This window comes from Ranitomeya variabilis, chromosome 6 (assembly GCF_051348905.1).
Source record: "Ranitomeya variabilis isolate aRanVar5 chromosome 6, aRanVar5.hap1, whole genome shotgun sequence".
NCBI lineage: Eukaryota > Metazoa > Chordata > Amphibia > Anura > Dendrobatidae > Ranitomeya > Ranitomeya variabilis.
The window spans coordinates 287,739,421-287,760,233 of record NC_135237.1 but is presented as its reverse complement, the minus strand read 5'-3'; the positions used below and the strand labels follow the sequence as shown (position 1 = coordinate 287,760,233).

At 44.3% G+C, this 20,813-nt stretch overlaps 1 long non-coding RNA gene across 1 annotated transcript; it reads left to right on the top strand.

Moving 5' to 3' along the window:
- Positions 1-1,734: 1,734 nt before the first annotated feature.
- On the top strand, positions 1,735-2,529 carry LOC143781110 (uncharacterized). The gene is made up of 3 exons (XR_013216565.1): positions 1,735-1,752; positions 2,098-2,160; positions 2,286-2,529. It is a non-coding gene; the product is annotated as an uncharacterized LOC143781110 (long non-coding RNA).
- The last annotated feature ends 18,284 nt before the right edge of the window (positions 2,530-20,813 follow it).

Sequence of the window (20,813 nt, the reverse complement as noted above, 5' to 3'; positions counted from 1 at the left end):
TACTGATGTAAAGTAGACATGTGGGAAATGTTACTTATTAAGTATTTTGCATGACATATGTCTGTGATTTAAGGGCATAAAAATTCAAAGTTGGAAAATTGCAAAATTTTCAAAATTTTCGCCAAATTTCCATTTTTTTCACAAATAAACGCAAGTTATATCGAATAAATTTTACCACTAACATGAAGTACAATATGTCACGAGAAAACAATGTCAGAATCGCCAAGATCCGTCAAAGCGTTCCAGAGTTATAGCCTCATAAAGGGACAGTGGTCAGAATTGTAAAAATTGGCCCGGTCATTAACGTGCAAACCACCCTTGGGGGTGAAGGGGTTAAGAAAGTAAGATTATCAGAGATGGAGGAAAGGGCACTTTCCCGTGCCTAAACTGTCTACAGTGCAGTAATGTTCAAAAGGGCCCCTCAGTATTTCACCCACAAACAGGTAAAGCCCTACCGATCAATGGTTTTTTACCTGTGAATCCGCGTACGTGATTTATGTCATCAAATGCCCATGTGGCCTCGCCTATGTGGGGGAGACTACGCAAGCCGTTCGGGACAGAGTGTCCCAACATAAATCCACCATCCGGTGCAAAAAAACTTCGCTTCCTCTCCCTCACCACTTTGTTGAAAAAAACCATAATATCTCCCAACTTCGGTTTCAGGTACTAGAGCAGATAGATCCCTTAAGGAGAGGCCAGAATCGCATAAAAACACTTAAAAGAAGGGAAGCATTCTGGATCTTTACTTTGCAGACCCTAGAGCCAAAGGGACTAAACAGGGACTATGATGTAGCAGCATTCCTTTAAGATAGTTTGATTTAATATCCAATTGATGTGAAGCTCTTGATTATGGTAATATTTGTACAAAGCTTTTAAATGTATTTGTCTAATGTTGTTATGTTTGTTTTTCTTTTAAGAATCGTTAGCTTCACGGCACACACGTGGCACCAGTGACTATACACGGCACTTTAGATGGTAGAGTATATATGTACTGTTAATTTTCCACTACGCAGGCTCTTTAACCTGTTCCATTACTTTCCACTATTCGTCCTATCAATCCTTTATTCTTGCCTTTCCCTCCCTCTGTGGGGCAGCGTTATCCCCCTTTCAACCACAGTGTTTGCTCCAGCCCACACAGGACTTAGTTTCAGTCCTGTTCTATGAGCTCTACATGAGCTCCGGTCCCACGCATGCGCAGTCCATACAGTGCGCTTCCTCTTAAGTTTGCAGCTCACCCTGGCCCATTGAGCTCGGCTGAGCCCCATATGCGCAGGCGCAGCTGCGGTTGCCGCGGTCACATGACCGCGATGACGCGGCGGGTCACATGACCCGATCACACTCTGCATTTATACCCGGAAGTACGGCCAGTACACAGCGGCCCCCAGGAGCTCCTGACATAGCGCCACGGACCTGGCTACCTAAGGTAATTACATTCAGTTGTATTATAGCGTTCACCCCTGCTGGCCTATGTACGTACATGGTACTAAGGGAATTTTCCTGGATGCATTTTCTCCTCAGCTTCATCCATAACGGCGGGTTCTCGCCTCTCCCCAGTGCATTCATCCAGGATCCCAGAGGTACCTCTACTTATACCAATCGCCATTCTTACTCTTGGGGGTTTTTTCCATTGTTTACCTGTATGAGTTAATACGCATATACTCTTCCCTTAGACGCTCCAGGGGTTATTTTCGTTCCGGGTTTACCCAGTTCAGGCCGTTCGGCTTTCACACCCCCCTTGTTTATTGCTTCCAGGTAACTCTCTTGTTTTTACATGTCAAACACACTAAACGGATTAACGGTCTAGCTTTAGTCCTATACCTCACGGCGGAGGAGCATGATGTCCTTTTTGTGGTTGCCACATGGCTCTCGTATCCTACCTTACTGTTCTTATTAATCTCTCTTTCTCTTTCCATCAGTACAATCTCCATTGCATACTACTTTGCTACTACTACCTTTAGTCTCTCCATATTATGTCACGTATATCAGTGAACTCATATGGCGTGCTTTGGTTACTGTCACTTTTTCTCCACAGCTGGATATCCAATACTGATTAAGTTATTCTCATCATTAACATATTTTGTCACACCTTCCTTGTAGGTTGTCACTAGGCACTCTGTATGCACAGCACTTTGTTCAAGCATCCGGAAAGTCCTCTACCCAGTATCCTTTTAGGCCATACTGACCTGAGTCATGTGTGGAGTCCTTCTATAGGACTTAAAAATCTGTTCTATAACTTCCTTCCACTTTAGTGTTTTTTCTTCCTTACCAACACTTATAACTTTCAGCTCTTTGAAATTGGAATCTTCACGACTCACAGAACAGCCACCCGGATTTGCTCTATCCGCCACGGTTGCTCACCTTTCTTTTATCATATGATGGATTTGATGTGAAAAAAATAACTATAATTCCGTTGTTTTCTTGGTCGTGCATCATATGGATGTTGTTATGAATTATTATCTAATTCTCTGCCTGTATTTCAGTTTTGTTAAAGATATTTCTGATGAAGGTCTTGTGTATGGACCGAAAACGTTTAAATCTTTAAACTGGATGCACAAATAAACGGAATACTCATTCTCATCTTGCAAAGAAACTCTGAGTGCCAAGTGATTTGTTATTAACTTTAAAGTGTCCATCACAAAAGTATGTCAAAAAAGAAACAATAAATAAGTTCCAGCATGGGATGTAGAAAGAAAGAGGAAGAGAAAGAGGAAGAAAAAAAAGGAAAGAACGTAAAAATCCTTTTGGTTAGGAGTAGTGATGAGTGTGCATGCTCAGTAATGCTTGGTACTCACCCAAGCATCACAGTGTTCCCGATGCTCGGAAAGCGCCGTGCATTTCCGGGATTGTTCAGTGAGAGTTCGGGTCCCTGCCCTGCATGTTTGGCACTCTTTAATGCCGCAGCCATGTTGGTTGTGGCATTACAGTGATTAGCTGGCCGCAGAGCGTCATCTGGTCTATATCAGACCTGGCACCGCCCTGCTTGTCACACTCAGCTCCGGAATCACCAGTGTAGGAAGAGGTGCTGCTGAGCTAGGAACAGAATAGGTGGGGTATCATTTAGTGTGGGTATACCATTATTGAATCCACAAATCCAGCTAAACCAAGAATCCTTCTAAGGACTAATTATGGGGTATATAGATATCAGTGATAGGTAGGCAGTGTATATGGCATACTTTATTGCATATGAAGCGATGGCCGGGGGACCACCACGGTGCAGGGAGACTACCGCACATGTTTTTTTTTCTCCATTTGCTTATTGTCAATGCCGAAAACAGCCAGATCCTTTCAATACAGTAGTACAGTGCTAAAATACAGCTATTTTAAACAGGAGTTTGGCCCTCACAGCGATCACATCTGAGTGCGCATACAATTCTGCCATTTTTGTGGTACTGTAACATTTTTTTGGAGTGACTTTTACAAGTTCTTGACACCAGTTGGCTTAAAAAAAATCTTTACCTACAGGGCAGATATTTTACACTATGTTTTGTCCGCCACACGGATCACCTATCATTGTGCTCAAAATTGTGCCATTTCAGGGCTTGATTGAATATTTTTTGCTGTGTCTTAGCTTACTTATTGACACAATTTTGCTGTAAAAAAAAACCAGGCCAGATAATTAATAGTGAGGGATCTCCGTCACAGGCCTCACCTATCTGTGGGCTAAAAACTGGGGCATTTTTTGGGCTCAATTGAACTGTTGTTGCTGTGTCTTAGCCTAGTTATTGACACAATAACACGTACAGTGTACACTCTCCTCCGCGCACGGACGGCTGCTGGAGAAACAGCGCTACTGTAAGTGCTGTTCTCCTGCATGTGGTGCTGAAGCCAGCTGTCATCCGCTCTCCCCTGCTTGGCCGAAAGCAGCAGTAGGAAAGGGTTAAAAATACACACACCTTAAGAATAAAGCCTTTTAATGAAAGAAAGAAAGGCACAGGTTTTTAATATCTTTATTGTATGCTCAATCCAAAGTGAAGCCCTCGTTCATCTGAAAGAAAATGCAAAATATATGAGAAACTATTCAGAAAAATTCCCACGCTACAGTTCATATGAGTTCATGCCATCAGGGGGCACAGCTTCGGTGACGGCACCGCAAGTCAACAAAGCTCTGTTCCCTGCATTCCATTCATTCCCCAGAGGTTTAAAGCTGAGAGCAGCTGCATTAGCAGCACTCCTGGTTTTAAATGTATTTAACCCCTTCAGATGAATTTACATCGTGGGACATGACTGTTTTGCATTTTTTTTCAGATGAACAATGGCTTCGCTTTGGATTTAGCGTACAATAAAAATATTAAAAACCTGTGTCTTTCTTTCTTTCATTAAAAGACTTTATTCTTAATGTGTGTGTGTATTTTCAACCCTTTCCTACTATTGGATTAATAATGGATAGATGTCTTATTGACACCTCTCTATTATTAACCAGGCTTAGTGTCACCTTGCAATAACAAGGTGACATTAACCCCTTATTACCCCATATCCCACCACTACATGGGAGTGGGAAGAGAGAGGCTAAGTGCCAGAATAGGTGAAAATCTCGTCATACGGATGCCATACGGATGAAACACAGATATTTTTTTGAAAAAAAATTGCATCCTCGCACTGCACACGGATCATTGTTCATGAAACATTTGTGCGATCCTCGTCCGTGAAAAACAGACCAATTTTTTATACGTTGTGTGTGACTCCAGCTTCAGTCCTAAAACGTAAAAGATCACAAACTACATGAGACATTTCTAAATGCATCTTTTAGGTCCTCTTTAACCCATTCCTGACATTGGCAACACTGGTACATTTTATGATGGGTCCCCTTGTATACAGAGGGGTCAGGAGCTGAACTGACACCATACAGGGCATATCCTGGCTGAGATACACAACCAGCATCTGTCTCTAATAGCCTGTTGCTATTTACCCATTAAATGCTGTTGCCATTCTCTGACAGCAGCATTTTAAATATAAAGTCCGTGGGGTGAGCTATTATATGCAACCATTGCCCCCCCCCCTCCCCCACGTCATGATCGTGGGGTACCAATGGGTTGCCCTGTGGCTTGATAGCAGGCCATGATTTTTAATATATACTACAATGCATTGATATATACTGCAATACTATGCTATGGCAATGGATAGTGGTGCTGCCATAGTTGTCCATAATGCTTACTCTTAAACCACAAAAGGCTTGGAGTTTAGAAAGTCATTCATAAGTGTGGGCGATCACCTTCTCAACTGACTTCTATGGGGAGCGTGGCTATCCTAGTAATATCCCATATGATGGGAATGTGCCTTTGAGTTTTGGAAGCCTCCTCATTGGATGGATCAGGCTTTGGATGCCAGCTTAAGATAAGTAGGGAGAACAATCCTCTTCTTTGTAATACCAGATAGTCTGAGCTGGTGCATGACATCATTCTTTCTGATGATAATGATCTAAATTTATTGTAGGAAATAAACGTCATTATTTGCATTTTATCTTTGTCTCTGCCAAACTGATGGAGTATTTCACATCCAGTATATGGGCTCCAAATGAAATTGTCTGGAAACACATGTCTGCTGGAGAATGCTGTCAGAAGGTCTGAACCCTGCTGATCCCTACACATAGAACATATGTATTACTATTCAGTGTTGCTTTTTTACCTTTAATGTCTTGTACAAAATACACTGCATAATTCTGTGAAAGAGCAATTGACTAAATTGCTTCCTTATGAGTATAATACAAACACTTTACAACTGCTGACAAAGCAAAAACGCCTAGCAACAGTTGAGATCAACAAATCATTGGGGACTGGGGAATGCAACACTCGGTTTGGTATGGGATTATTTTGAAATTATAACTGTTTAAATTATAAAAGTTTCCATCCTTTGAATTAATAAAAAATGGAATAATTACATGCAGAATATGCTGGATATAATTATAACACAGAAATGGCCACTTATGCTTTACCTCTTCTTTTTATTACTACTAGGCCTGGGTTACATGCATTTTTTTGTAGTATAACCAATTTCACCGCAACAAGTTTCCTAGGCCTAGTTGTGGTCTGTAATATGAATCCCCCCCTATAGGGGGTTCTATCATTTAGAGAGATTGGTTGCATATAATGATTAATCCAGCTATCTTCCTAGGAAAATTTGTTTCCAGATTCCAAGTGTAATATCCTTCCTGATTTTAATAACTAAATTTTGAAACTTTCTGACCAGAGTTGAGCAAATTTGATCGGGTCCCTGCTTATTCGGCAAGCTATAGCACTTACCGAATAAGCTGCAGCAGGAACCCGGATACATGGCGCATGCTAGCTGATCAGTTGTTCGGCTCCACAGCTGCATGTCGCGGCTGTGTCACTGTCATAACACATGCATGGAGAGCCCAACACACAGGCTGTCAATGCATGTGCTGAGACAGTGACACAGACGCGAAACATGCAACTGCGGCACCGGACAGCTGATTAGCCGGCGCGCTCCAGGTATCCGGGTTCCTTCTACAGCTTATTCGGTATGCACTACAGCTTGCCAAATAAGCAGAGACCTGATCAAATCCGCTCAACTCTACTTCTGACATAAACTATGTAGCCTTGTAAAGGGATATAACCAAAAGAAAAATGGAACCTTTAGCCCCAACTTTTGAAGAACAGAAAGAGAGACAAACTATGGTACAAATTTTGGCCACACCCAAATCCACGCCCATTTACCACTTTTTTCTACCCTGGCAGGAGGAGATGTTGGAGAGGTGGTGGCAGAGAGGGACATTCACATACGTCTGAGACTGCAGGGCATAGAACCAAATCCGGGATTGTCCGGTGTATCTGGTATAGTCGGGACTAGAGATAAGCGGATAGATTCACAGGACTCCGGTCATGTGTCTGGAGCATCCCCACGTAAGGGCAATGGGGTACTCGGTACAGGGTCCTTCAGTTCAGGGGATGTCACGGTGGCCTGACCTGGTCCGTGGACCTTTGAGGGGTGTCCAATAAAAGGAATAGTTCTTATGGGGAAAGGTCTTTAAAGGGATAATGTTCGTGACGCCACCTGTGTATTCGGTCAGGGTGACCGACGCTGCTTAAGGGTCTACTGGGGTGATGTGATGGCAGCTAGATGGTTAACCTTCTGTCAGGACTCTGAATATTTTTTACCTTTTGTGCATTACTGCCCTTTTCCAAGATGGCGTCTTTGGTCTCATGTGCACTGTGTCTTCCTGCTATAAAACTCCACCCCAGCCTTCAGTCTGTGCTAGAGTATTCTGCCTTGCATCCAGCTCCTGACCTCTGATTACTCCCTGGCTATATACCTGCTCCTGTGAACCTGTGTGGTGATCCTGCTACTCTGCTCTGAGTTCCTGCTGCATACACCAGTTCCAGTAATCCTCCTTCATCTGCTGCTCGTATTTACTTCCATCTGCATTTGCTGGACATGTAAGCGTTTGCTGCTCTGCAAAAACCTGAGACTATTAACCAGGCCTCCCTGGTTGAGCTAAGATATTATTTGAACTGCCTTATAAGCTTATCTATCTGTGTTTGGACTAAGACAAGGATTTATTCGTGTCAAGTATCCTCAAGAATAACTGTGCTTCATAGACTTTCTGCTTGATTGCAATTTCTTCTGAAGTTTCCTATATACTGCTAAGCTGCATTTAATATTTACACCAAGTGTTGTGGACTTGAGTTTCTCTCTGCACCTGTTTGAATCACCGTGTGATAATATAGACTTTACCACTTATAAAACTGTGTCCTGTAGTTGTCTTGTTCCACGCAAAGAGTTTCCTGAGTTATCCCCTATAATTATTACAGGATACTCTAGCCATAAAAAAAAGGAGACTGCTGGAACAATGACTGCAGAAAGCAGACTAGAGCAGGTGTTTTCCAAAATTAGATCACTGCAGAAAGATGTGGAAGGTCTGCAAAATAAGTTTGGAAGCTTTGAACTCAATCAACAAGTGTTTGGACAGACTTTGCAGGACTTAAGCAACCGCATGGCAGCCCAGGAAAACAAACTTGTTGGCATAGAGTCCCAGTATGGACGGGCTTTTCAGGACATAAGCACGCAAATAGCTGCACAAGTGACTTTACCCTCTGGGCAGCCGCCACCAGCTAGCCCACCTAAGTTGCCCCATTCAGATTTAATGGTGATCGCGACAAATTTCGTGGCTTTGTGAATCAATGCATGCTATATTTTGATGTGCATGCTGACCGTTTTCCTACTGATAGATCCAAAGTATTGTGTGTAATGATGCTGCTGACCCCATGAGCGCTCGCCTGGGCGAATCCGATGATTGAGTCTCGTGACCCACGGTTAAATAACTTGGATGATTTCTTGGCCGCTATGGCATTAATGTTTGATGACCCTTATCGCCGTGCAACCGCTGAATCTGCTTTGTTGTCTTTACGCCAGGCTAAACGTTCTGTTATTGAGTATGCCACTGAATTCAGGAGATTGGCGGTAGATACCAATTGGGACAGTTATGCACAATGGCATATTTTTAAAAGGGGTCTGTCTAGTATTATAAAAGATGAACTAGCTCGCTCAGAGTCACCCCAACAGCTAGAGACATTTATACAGCATTGTGTGCGCATAGACATTCGCCTTACTGAGCGTAGGCATGAGAAATTTGCTGCTTATAACCTTATTTCTAACTTTTCCCTTCCTTCCAAAGAGCCTGCAGGTAAAACCTCTTGGGAGGTGGAGGAGGTGCCCATGCAAATTGATTCCGTTCAGAGGCGCGAGATCAATGAGCGCCGGGAGCATCACCTTCGTGAAAGTCTATGTTTCTACTGCGGCCAGTCTGACCACTTCTTGATCAATTGTCCTAAGTGTCCTAAACGGCCTAACAAGGTGCTAGCAACAGTAGGGGAGTATGACAACTGTGATGATGAATCTGACATCTCTGAATGTAGCCTGCCTTTAAACGCTGTATTCCATTCACTTTCTATGACTTCACCCCCCAAGGAGCTAAAGGAAAAGAACTCTCACTGTTCTCTCCCTGTTAAGATCCTGTGTTCAGGATAGTGGATTTCCAGTGCAGCTATGATTGACTCTGGTGCAGGTGGCAATTTCATGGATATCGCATTTGCCAAGGAACATGGTATTGAAATTCAGCAAAGAGCCTCTCCAATTACCATAGAAACAGTGGATGGGTCACCTTTAATCTCTGGGCCTGTGGATCAGGAGACCGTACCCCTTGAAATTGTGTTGGAACCTAATCATCGGGAGCAACTTTCTTTCTTGCTAATTTCTTCTCCTCATTTTCCTGTGATTTTAGGCATTCCTTGGTTGCGTTCTCAGAACCCAATTATCAACTGGGAGACCAAGGAGATTACCTTTCCAACAAGGAGCAACTCAGCGTTAACAGAAGCTGTCCCGGAGTCCACAGCTACGGAACCACATGTACAGGTATTTACTATACCTCCAGCATATAAAAAGTTCTCTGACATCTGTGACAAGAAGAATGCAGATCAGCTTCCTCCACACAGGCATTATGACTGTCCCATTGAGCTGCTTTCTGGGGCAGCTATTCCTTTTGGTAACGTATATCCTTTGGCGGCACCTGAGCTTCAAGCCTTAAAGGAGTATATTGATGAAAATCTGGCCAAAGACTTCATACGTCCTTCTTCCTCACTAGCAGGGGCACCTATATTTTTTTTTAAAAAGAAGGATGGGACCCTGAGACCCTGTGGTGACTATCGGGAACAGAATAAGGTAACCGTACGAAACCGTAACCTTTTGCCTCTGATTCCCGAATTACTGGAAAGAGTCCGCCATGCTAAGGTGTTCTCTAAACTGGATCTTCGTGGGGCTTATAATTTGGTGCGTATTCATCCAGGGGATGAGTGGAAGACAGCATTCAGATGCCGGTACGGACACTTTGAATCTCTTGTGATGCCCTTCGGGCTTTGTAAGGCCCCTGCAACATTTCAACACCTTGCTAATGACATTTTCAGAGATTTGTTGGACCAGTTTGTGGTGATCTATTTGGACGATATACTAATCTTTTCTGACTCTCTACAGGAACATGAAGAACATGTCAAAACTGTATTAAGACGTCTGAAAGAAAACCATTTGTATATTAAGCCGGAGAAATGCGAGTTCCATCATTCTGAGATACAGTTCTTAGGTTATATCATCTCTCCCCAGGGGCTGAACATGGAATCTGGTAAGATTCAGGCTATCCTTGACTGGCCGGTACCCAAGAACGTTAAGGAGGTCCAACGTTTTATTGGTTTTGCAAATTTCTACAGACGCTTCATTCGAAATTTTTCTGATATTGTCCGTCCCATTACTTCCTTGACAAAGAAGGAAAAGCCCTTTAAGTGGTCATCACAGGCTCAAGAAGCTTTTGATCGGCGTAAGATCTGTTTCACATCAGCACCGCTGTTGATACACCCAGATCCAACACTTTCATTCATTGTGGAGGTGGACGCTTCTGATAATGCTTTGGGGGCTATTCTCTCCCAAAGAACTGGAGAGAAGGGTCTGCTACATCCTTGTGCTTTCTTTTCCCATAGACTAACCTCAGCAGAGAAGAATTATGATGTGGGAGACAAGGAATTGCTGGCTATTATTGCGGCTTTCAAAGAATGGAGGCATCATCTGCAAGGAGCTGCACAACAGATCATAGTGCTAACTGACCATCGCAATTTAGAGTTCCTTAAATCCGCTAGAAGTCTTTCTCCTCGTCAGGCTCGTTGGAACTTATTTTTAAATCAATTTAACTTTGTTATCTCGTACCGTCCAGGTTCTCGTAATGGGAAGGCTGATGCTTTATCCCGAATCCATGCTGTGGATTCCGTACCTGGAGCCCCGTCCAAGACCATTCTATCTGATGCCAATTTCATCAGTTATCCATGATCAGGACTTGTGGAAGGAGTGCAGGGAGGCCTATGACGGTGATGTATTTCTGGCCAACCCACCTGTGGATATTAATCTTGTCTTTAAGGGTGGCATGTGGTTCAGAGATCAACGTATCTACGTCCCTGAGGTCGTCCGTCTGCAGATCCTCAAGTTGGTACATGACTCCAAGTTGGCTGGTCACAGGGGGGTACAGAAGACACAAGAGTTCCTGAGCTGATTCTTCTGGTGGCCAACTTGCCTGAAGGATACCAAGGACTATGTTCTCTCTTGCGAGGTATGTGCCCATTACAAGACTCCTCATGTGGCACCTACGGGTGTTCTACAACTATTACCTGTTCCGTCCCGCCCTTGGGGGTCTATATCAATGGACTTTATTGTGGAGCTGCCTACATCGGGGGGGCATGAATACAATCATGGTGGTAGTTGATCGCCTGACTAAAGCTGCTCATTTTGTTCCATGCACTGGCCTCCCCTCAGCTAAAGATACAGTGAACTTGGTTATACAGAATGTCTTTCGGTTGCATGGGGTTCCGGATGAGATCATCTCTGACCGTGGAGTACAGTTCACTTCAAGATTCTGGAAGGGGTTTTGCTCTGCACTCAATATTAATGTCTGTCTCTCTTCCGCTTACCATCCCCAGACAAATGGTCAGACTGAGAGTACCAACCAGACACTGGAACAGTATCTAAGATGCTATGTCAGCCATCTCCAGGATGATTGGTTGGAGTTGCTGCCGTTAGCCGAAATTTCATATAGTAATTCTCAGAGCGCCTCCACTAAATTTACACCTTTCTTTGCCAATCTGGGTTATCATCCGTGTATTTTACCTAGGTCTCCAATTAATTTTCCGGTTCCGGCAGTGGAGGAAAGGCTGACTGCGATGAGACAAAATCTGGAGGTTCTGAAGGAATCCCTGACCACAGCTCAAGAACGTTATAAGAGATCGGCTGATAGATTCCGTAAACCTGCACCCATGTTCAAGGTTGGAGATTCCGTGTGGTTAGCAACTAGGAATCTGAAGTTAAACGTTTCTTCACAAAAACTTGAACAGAAATTCATTAGCCCTTACAAGATCAATGGTACTGTGAGCTCTGTGGCCTGCCGGCTGAAGCTGCCTAGGACTATGAAGGTACACCCAGTTTTTCATGTATCTTTACTAAAGCCTGTATCTCCTAATACCTTCCAGGGACGTGTTGTGCCACCTCCGTAGCCTGTGGTGATTGATGGGCAAGAACAATTTGTGGTGGAGGAAATTATTGATTCCAGGATTCGCAGGAATCGGCTCCAATATCTGATAAGATGGCAGGGATATCCCCCTGAGGAAGACTCTTGGGAACCTGTGGAAAACATCAATGCCCAACAGAAGATTTCTCGTTTTCATCAGAGATTCCCTGAGAAACCAGGTCCAGGATCGTCCTGAGGCCGCTCCTAAGGAGGGAGTAATGTCAGGACTCTGAACATTTTTTACCTTTTGTGCATTACTGCCCTTTTCCAAGATGGCGTCTTTGGTCTCATGTGCACTGTGTCTTCCTGCTATAAAACTCCACCCCAGCTCTGTGCTAGAGTATTCTGCCTTGCATCCAGCTCCTGACCTCTGATTACTCCCTGGCTATATACCTGCTCCTGTGAACCTGTGTGGTGATCCTGCTACTCTGCTCTGAGTTCCTGCTGCATACACCAGTTCCAGTAATCCTCCTTCATCTGCTGCTCGTATTTACTTCCATCTGCATTTGCTGGACATGTAAGCATTTGCTGCTCTGCAAAAACCTGAGACTATTAACCAGGCCTCCCTGGTTGAGCTAAGATATTATTTGAACTGCCTTATAAGCTTATCTATCTGTGTTTGGACTAAGACAAAGATTTATTCGTGTCAAGTATCCTCAAGAATAACTGTGCTTCATAGACTTTCTGCTTGATTGCATTTTCCTCTGAAGTTTCCTATATATTGCTAAGCTGCATTTAATATTTACACCAAGTGTTGTGGACTTGAGTTTCTCTCTGCACCTGTTTGAATCACCGTGTGATAATATAGACTTTACCACTTATAAAACTGTGTCCTGTAGTTGTCTTGTTCCATGCAAAGAGTCTCCTGAGTTATCCCCTATAATTATTACACCTTCCTACAAGTGAAGTGTATCCCCAAGGCTTCCCAGAAGTGTAGGTGGTGATGGTGGATGATGTAAGGCACAGTGAATAACGAGGACACAAGGTTGCAGTCTCTTTACCTTTACTGAAGGCTTCAGCATCCACAGTCCAGGGTACCGATCACAGAGTAGGCAGAGTCCAGTTGGTCTGAAGGCAAATCCAGAGTCCCCTTATCCCAGAGGAAATCAATAGCCTTCCTCTAGCGCCTGTGTGTAGTAGTACCTCCCTGCTGAGCTTCTCGGTAAAGTCCTCACAACTGTTGTAGATGTTCTAGATGTTATGTCTTCCTCTCTGTCCCCCAGATGGTATGGATAGAACAAACCCATATGACTGGTGGCCTGAGGCAAGGGTAGAGCTGGTCGTGTAGCGGTTTGGTCTATCAGTGGTTACTGCAGGTTGTAGACTTGTCAGAAGAGGTAGGTCTTCAGGTTCTTTTTGAACTTTTCCACGGTAGGCGAGAGTCTGATTTGTTGGGGTAGAGAGTTCCAGAGTATGGGGGATGAGAGGGAGAAATCTTGTATGCGCTTGTGGGAAAAGGAGATAAAAGGAGTGTAGAGAAGGAGCTCTTGTGAGTAGAGTTGAGCGACTTTTACTTTTTTAGGATCGAATCGGGATTCGCGAAATCGGCCTATTATTGCGAAAAGTCGGGGAGCTGACTGAAACACGAAACCCAATGCAAGTCAATAGGGAAGCAAAGTCGGCAGTGACTGGAGGACAGGAAAACACCTACAGTGCCCATTTTAATGCCAAAAACATCAATTCTTGTTACTTAACCCCTTCATGACCCAGCCTATTTTGGCCTTAATGACCTTGCCGTTTTTTGCAATTCTGACCAGTGTCCCTTTATGAGGTAATAACTCAGGAACGCTTCAACGGATCCTAGCAATTCTGAGAATGTTTTTTTCATGACATATTGGGCTTCATGTTAGTGGTAAATTTAGGTCGATAATTTCTGAGTTTATTTGTGAAAAAAACGGGAATATGCCAAAAATTTTGAAAATTTCGCAATTTTCACATTTTGAATTTTTATTCTGTTAAACCAGAGAGTTATGTGACACAAAATAGTTAATAAATAACATTTCCCACATGTCTACTTTACATCAGCACAATTTTGGAATCAAATTTTTTTTTTGCTAGGAAGTTATAAGGGTTAAAATTTGACCAGTGATTTCTCATTTTTACAACAAAATTTACAAAACCATTTTTTTTAGGGACCACCTCACATTTGAAGTCAGTTTGAGGGTTCTATATGGCTGAAAATACCCAAACGTGACACCATTCTAAAAACTGCACCCCTCAAGGTGCTCAAAACCACATTCAAGAAGTTTATTAACCTTTCAGGTGTTTCACAGCAGCAGAAGCAACATGGAAGTAAAAAATGAACATTTAACTTTTTAGTCACAAAAATGATCTTTTAGCGAAATTTTTTTTATTTTCCCAAGGGTAAAAGGAGAAACTGGACCACGAACATTGTTGTCCAATTTGTCCTGAGTACACTGATACCTCATATGTGGGGGTAAACCACTGTTTGGGTGCACGGCAGGGCTCGGAAGGGAAGGAGCGCCATTTGACTTTTTCAATGAAAAATTGGCTCCAATCTTTAGCGGACACCATGTCGCGTTTGGAGAGCCCCCATGTGCCTAAACATTGGAGCTCCCCCACAAGTAACCCCATTTTGGAAACTAGACCCCCCAAGGAACTTATCTAGAAGCATAGTGAGCACTTTAAACCCCCAGGTGCTTCACAAATTGATCCGTAAAAATGAAACAGTACTTTTTTTTCACAAAAAAATTATTTTAGCCTCAGTTTTTTCATTTTCACATGGGCAACAGGATAAAATGGATCCTAAAATTTGTTGGACAATTTCTCCTGAGTACACCGATACCTCACATGTGGGGGTAAACCATTGTTTGGGCACATGGTAAGGCTCGGAAGGGAAGGAGCGCCATTTGACTTTTTGAATGAAAAATTATCTCCATCGCTAGCAGACACCATGTCACGTTTGGAGAGCCCCCCATGTGCCTAAACATTGGAGCTCCCCCACAAGTGACCCCATTTTGGAAACTAGACCCCCCAAGGAACTTATCTAGAAGCATAGTGAGCACTTTAAACTCTCAGGTGCTTCACAAATTGATCCGTAAAAATGAAAAAGTACTTTTTTTTCACACAAAATTTATTTTAGCCTCACTTTTTTCATTTTCACATGGGCAACAGGATAAAATGGATCCTAAAATTTGTTGGGCAATTTCTCCTGAGTACACCGATACCTCATATGTGGGGGTAAACCACTGTTTGGGTGCACGGCAAGGCTCGGAAGGGGAGGCGTGCCATTTGACTTTTTGAATGGAAAATTAGCTCCAATCGTTAGCGGACACCATGTTGTGTTTGGAGAGCCCCTGTGTGCCTAAACATTGGAGCTCCCCTACAAGTGACCCCATTTTGGAAACTAGACCCCCCAGGGAACTTATCTAGATGCATAGTGAGCACTTATAACCCCCAGGTGCTTCACAAAAGTTTATAACGCAGAGCCGTCAAAATAAAAAATAATTTTTCTTTCCTCAAAAATGATTTTTAGCCCAGAAATTTTTATTTTCCCAAGGGTAATAGGAGAAATTGGACCCCAAATATTGTTGTCCAGTTTGTCCTGAGTACGATGATACCCCATATGTGGGGGTAAACCACTGTTTGGGCGCACCGCAGGGCTCGGAAGGGAAGGCACGCCATTTGGCTTTTTGAATGGAAAATTAGCTCCAATCATTAGCGGACACCATGTCGCGTTTGGAGAGCCCCTGTGTGCCTAAACATTGGAGCTCCCGCACAAGTGACCACATTTTGGAAACTAGACCTCCCAAGGAACTAATCTAGATGTGTGGTGAGCACTTTGAACCCCCATGTGCTTCACAGAAGTTTATAACGCAGAGCCATGAAAATAAAAAATAATTTTTCTTTTCTCAAAAATGATTTTTTAGCCCACATTTTTTTATTTTCCCAAGGGTAAAAGGAGGAATTGGACCCCAAAAGTTGTTGTCCAGTTTCTCCTGAGGCCTGATACCCCATATGTGGGGGTAAACCACTGTTTTGGCACACGTCGGGGTTTGGAAGTGAAGTAGTGACGTTTTAAAATGCAGACTTTGATGGAATGCTCTGCGGGCATCAGGTTGCGTTTGCAGAGCCCCTGATGTGCCTAAACAGTAGGAACTCCCAACAAGTGACTCCATTTTGGAAACTAGACCCCAAAGGGAACTTATCTAGATGTGTGGTGAGCACTTTGAACCCCCAAGTGCTTCACAGAAGTTTATAACGCAGAGCCGTGAAAATAATAAATGTGTTTCCTTTCCTCAAAAATATTTTTTTAGCCCAGAATTTTTTATTTTTGCAAGGGTAACAGGAGAAATTTGACCCCAAAAGTTGTTGTCCAGTTTCTCCTGAGTACACTGATACCCCATATGTGGGGGTAAACCACTGTTTGGGCACATGCCGGGGCTCGGAAGGGAAGTAGTGATGTTTTGGAATGCAGACTTTGATGGAATGGTCTGCGGGCATCATGTTACGTTTGCAGAGTCCCTGATATGCCTAAACAGTAGAAACCCCCCACAAGTGACCCCATTTTGGAAACTAGACCCCCCAAGGAACTTATCTTGATGTGTGATGAGCACGTTCAACCCCCAAGTGCTTCACAGAAGTTTACAACGCAGAGCCGTGAAAATAAAAAATCATTTTTCTTTCCTCAAAAAATATATTTTAGCAAGCAATTTTTTATTTTCACAAGGGTAACAGGAGAAATTGGACCCCAATATTTGTTGCCCAGTTTGTTTTGAGTACGCTGATATCCCATATGTGGGGGTAAACCACTGTTTGGGCACACGTCAGGGCTCGGAAGGGAAGTAGTGACATTTGAAATGCAGACTTTGATGGAATGGTCTGCGGGCATCACGTTGCATTTGCAGAGCCCCTGATGTGCCTAAATAGTAGAAACACCCCACAAGTGACCCCATTTTGGAAACTAGACCCCCGAAGGAACTTATCTAGATGTGTGGTGAGCACTTTCAACCCCCAAGTGCTTCACAGAAGTTAATAACGCAGAGCCGTGAAAATAAAAAATAATTGTTCTTTCCTCAAAAATTATGTTTTAGCAAGTAATTTTTTATTTTTGCAAGGGTAACAGGAGAAACTGGACCCCAACTGTTGTTGCCCAGTTTGTCCTGAGTACGCTGGTACCCCAAATGTGGGGGTAAACCACTGTTTGGGAGCACGTCGGGGCTTGGAAGGGAGGGAGCACCATTTGACTTTTTGAACGCAAGATTGGCTGGAATCAATGGTGGCGCCATGTTGCGTTTGGAGACCCCTGATGTGCCTAAACAGTGGAAACCCCTCAATTCTAACTTCAACACTAACCCCAACACACCCCTAATCCTAATCCCAACGGTAGCCATAACCCTAATCACAACCCTAACCCCAACACACCCCTAACCACAACCCTAACCCCAACACACCCGTAACCCTAATTCCAACCCTAACCCTAATCCTAACCCTAATCCCAACCCTAACCCTAATCCCAACCCTAACCACAACTGTAACCCCAACACACCCCTAACCCTATCCGTAACCCTAACCACAAGCCTAATCTTAACCCTATTTCCAACCCTAGCCCTAATTCCAACCCTAACCCTAAGGCTATGTGCCCACGTTGCGGATTCGTGTGAGATTTTTCCGCACGATTTTTGACAAATCTGCAGGTAAAAGGCACTGCGTTTTACCTGCGGATTTACAGCGGATTTCCAGTGTTTTATTGTGCGGATTTCACCTGCGGATTCCTATTGAGGAACAGGTGTAAAACGCTGCGGAATCCTCACAAAGAATTGACATGCTGCGGAAAATACAACGCAGCGTTTCTGCACGGAATTTTCCGCACCATGGGCACAGCGGATTTGGTTTTCCATCGGTGTACATGGTACTGTAAACCTGATGGAAAACTGCTACGAATTCGCAGCAGCCAATCCACTGCGGATCCACGGCCAATCCGGTGCGGATCCGCGGCCAATCCGCTGCGGATCCGCGGCCAAATCCGCACTGTGTGCACATGCCATAACCCTAACCCTACCCCTACCTCTAACCCTAACCCTACCCCTAGTTCTAACCCTAGTTCTAACCCTAACCCTAGTGGAAAAAGAAAAAAAAAATATTTTCTTTATTTTATTATTGTCCCTACCTATAGGGGTGATAAAGGGGGGGGTTTATTTATTATTTTTTTTATTTTGATCGCTGTGATAGAACCTACCACAGCGATCAAAATGTACTTGTAACTCATCTGCCGGCCGGCAGATTCGGCGGGCGCACTGCGCATGCGCCCGCCATTTTGGAAGATGGCGGCGCCCAGGGAGAAGACGGACCGACTTCGGGAGGCTCGGTAAGTATGAGGGGGTGGTGGGGGGGTGGATCGGAGCACAGGGGGGGGATCGGAGGACGGGGGGAGCGGACAGGAGCACGGGGGAGCGGACAGGGGGACGGAGGGGGGTACCGGACAGAACGGAGGACTGGGGAGGAGATCGGGGGCGGTGGGGGGGGGGGCAGAACATGATTTCCAGCCATGGCAGATGCTATTGCAGCATCGGCCATGGCTGGATTGCAATATTTCACCATTTTCATAGGTGAAATATTGCAAATTGCTCTGATTGGCTGTTGCACTTTCAACAGCCAATCAGAGCGATCGTAGCCACGTGGGGGCAAAGCCACCCCCCCTGGGCTGAAGTACAACTCCCCCTCTCCCTGCAGATCGGGTGAAATAGGAGTTAACCCTTTCACCCGATCTGCAGGGACGCGATCATTCCATGATGCCACATAGGCGTCATGGGTCGGATTGGCACCGACTTTCATGACGCCTACGTGGCGTCAAAGGTCGGGAAGGGGTTAAGCTTGCAATCTTAATTTACCTTATAATAATAGTCATTCATTGAAAACAGGGGGTCATTTGGCTAAAGTTGTGGGGGGGTAGGGCTGGCTCAAGATTTTCGTGGGCCCAGGAAACGCGGAATACGTCACAGCGGGGGAGCAGGGGGAGGTAAGTATTTCAACTTTGCAAGTGCTGTGATCCTGAGCAAGCAGGGGGGGCACTTGTTCGCATTGGCACTGGCACAGGGCCCCTCAAAGTACGGTGGTGTGTTTGATGGCGGCAGAGACAGTTTTGCGTACTATGAGGGGCCCTGTGCCAGTGACGTCGCCAACGAGTATGCCCCTCACCTGATGAAGGAACCTGCACTTTCATCTGCACCTTCCTCTTTGTCCCCGTGTAAGATGGTATAGTATGCGGGAAGGGGAACCTGACTTTCAGCAGGGTCAGATTCTGGCTGTGTAGAGTGCAAGGGGAATGTAGTGGTCTGGGTCAATGTACCAGCAGACTCATCTAGCAGTCGCTGGGCAATGGGCAGGATGAGGAGGAAACACAGATATAGGCCCAAACAATAAAGTAGGCTACATGCAGTTCAAAATTGGTAACAGGACTATACAGGCGGCATTGCTTTGTTCAGTGGAGGAAAACTGTAATGAGTGGCAGACACAGTTAGTAGGCCCAAGTAATAAAGTGGGCCAAATGCAGTTCAAAATTGGAGTACAGGAGTAAACAGGCGGCACTGCTTTGTTCAGTGGAGTAGAACATCAAGGAGTGGCAGACACCATTAGTAGGCCCAACCAAACAAGTAGGCCAAATGCATTTTCATATTTTACGTAGGCCGAAAGCCTGAAAATTGAAGCTCAGCTTTGTTCAGTGGAGGAGAACACCAAGGAGCGGCAGACACCGTTAGTAGGCCCAACCAAACAAGTAGGCCAAATGCAGTTTAATATCTGATATAGGCCGAAAGCCTGAAAATTGAAGTTCAGCTTTGTTCAGTGGAGGAGAAAAGCAAGGAGCGCCAGACACCGTTAGTAGGGCCCAACCAAACAAGTAGGCCAAATGCAGTTTCATATTTTCTGCTGTCCGAAAGCCTGAAAATTGAAGCTCAGCTTTGTTCAGTGGAGGGAACAACAAGCAGCGGCAGACACCGTTAGTAGTCCCAAACAAACAAGTAGGCCAAATGCAGTTTAATATGTGATATAGGCCGAAAGCCTGAAAATTGAAGCTCAGCTTTGTTCAGTGGAGGACAGCTGTATTGAGTGGCGCAGACAGACACAGGTACTAGGCCTAAAATAAAAAAGTAGGCTCTATGCAGTTTATAATAGTTTACAGGGGTACACAGGCTGCATTGGTTTGTTCAGCGGAGGACGATTGTAAGGAGTGGCGCAGACAGACTTTGTAGGCCTCAAATAAAAAAGTAGGCTCTATGCAGTTTAAAATAGGTTACAGGGGTACACAGGCAGCATTGGTTTGTTCAGCGGAGGACGAATGTAAGGAGTGGCGCAGACAGACTTAGTAGGCCTAAAATAAAAAAGTAGGCTCTATGCAGTTTAAAATAGGTTACAGGGGTACACAGGCAGCATTGGTTTGTTCAGCGGAGGACGATTGTAAGGAGTGGCTCAGACAGACTTAGTAGGCCTAAAATAAAAAAGTAGGCTCAATGCAGTTTAAAATAGGTTACAGGGGTACACAGGCAGCATTGGTTTGTTCAGCGGAGGACGATTGTAAGGAGTGGCGCAGACAGACTTAGTAGGCCTAAAATAAAAAAGTAGGCTCTATGCAGTTCAAAACTGGTAACAGGAGTAAACTGGCGGCATAGGTTTGTTCAGTGGATGACAACTGTAAGGAGTGGATGACACAGTTAGTAGGCCAAAACAATAAAGTGAGGTAAATGTCTGCCAAACAAATTTTCATAAATAAACAGGTGGCATAAAGTGTTGAGCATTCCGATACCGC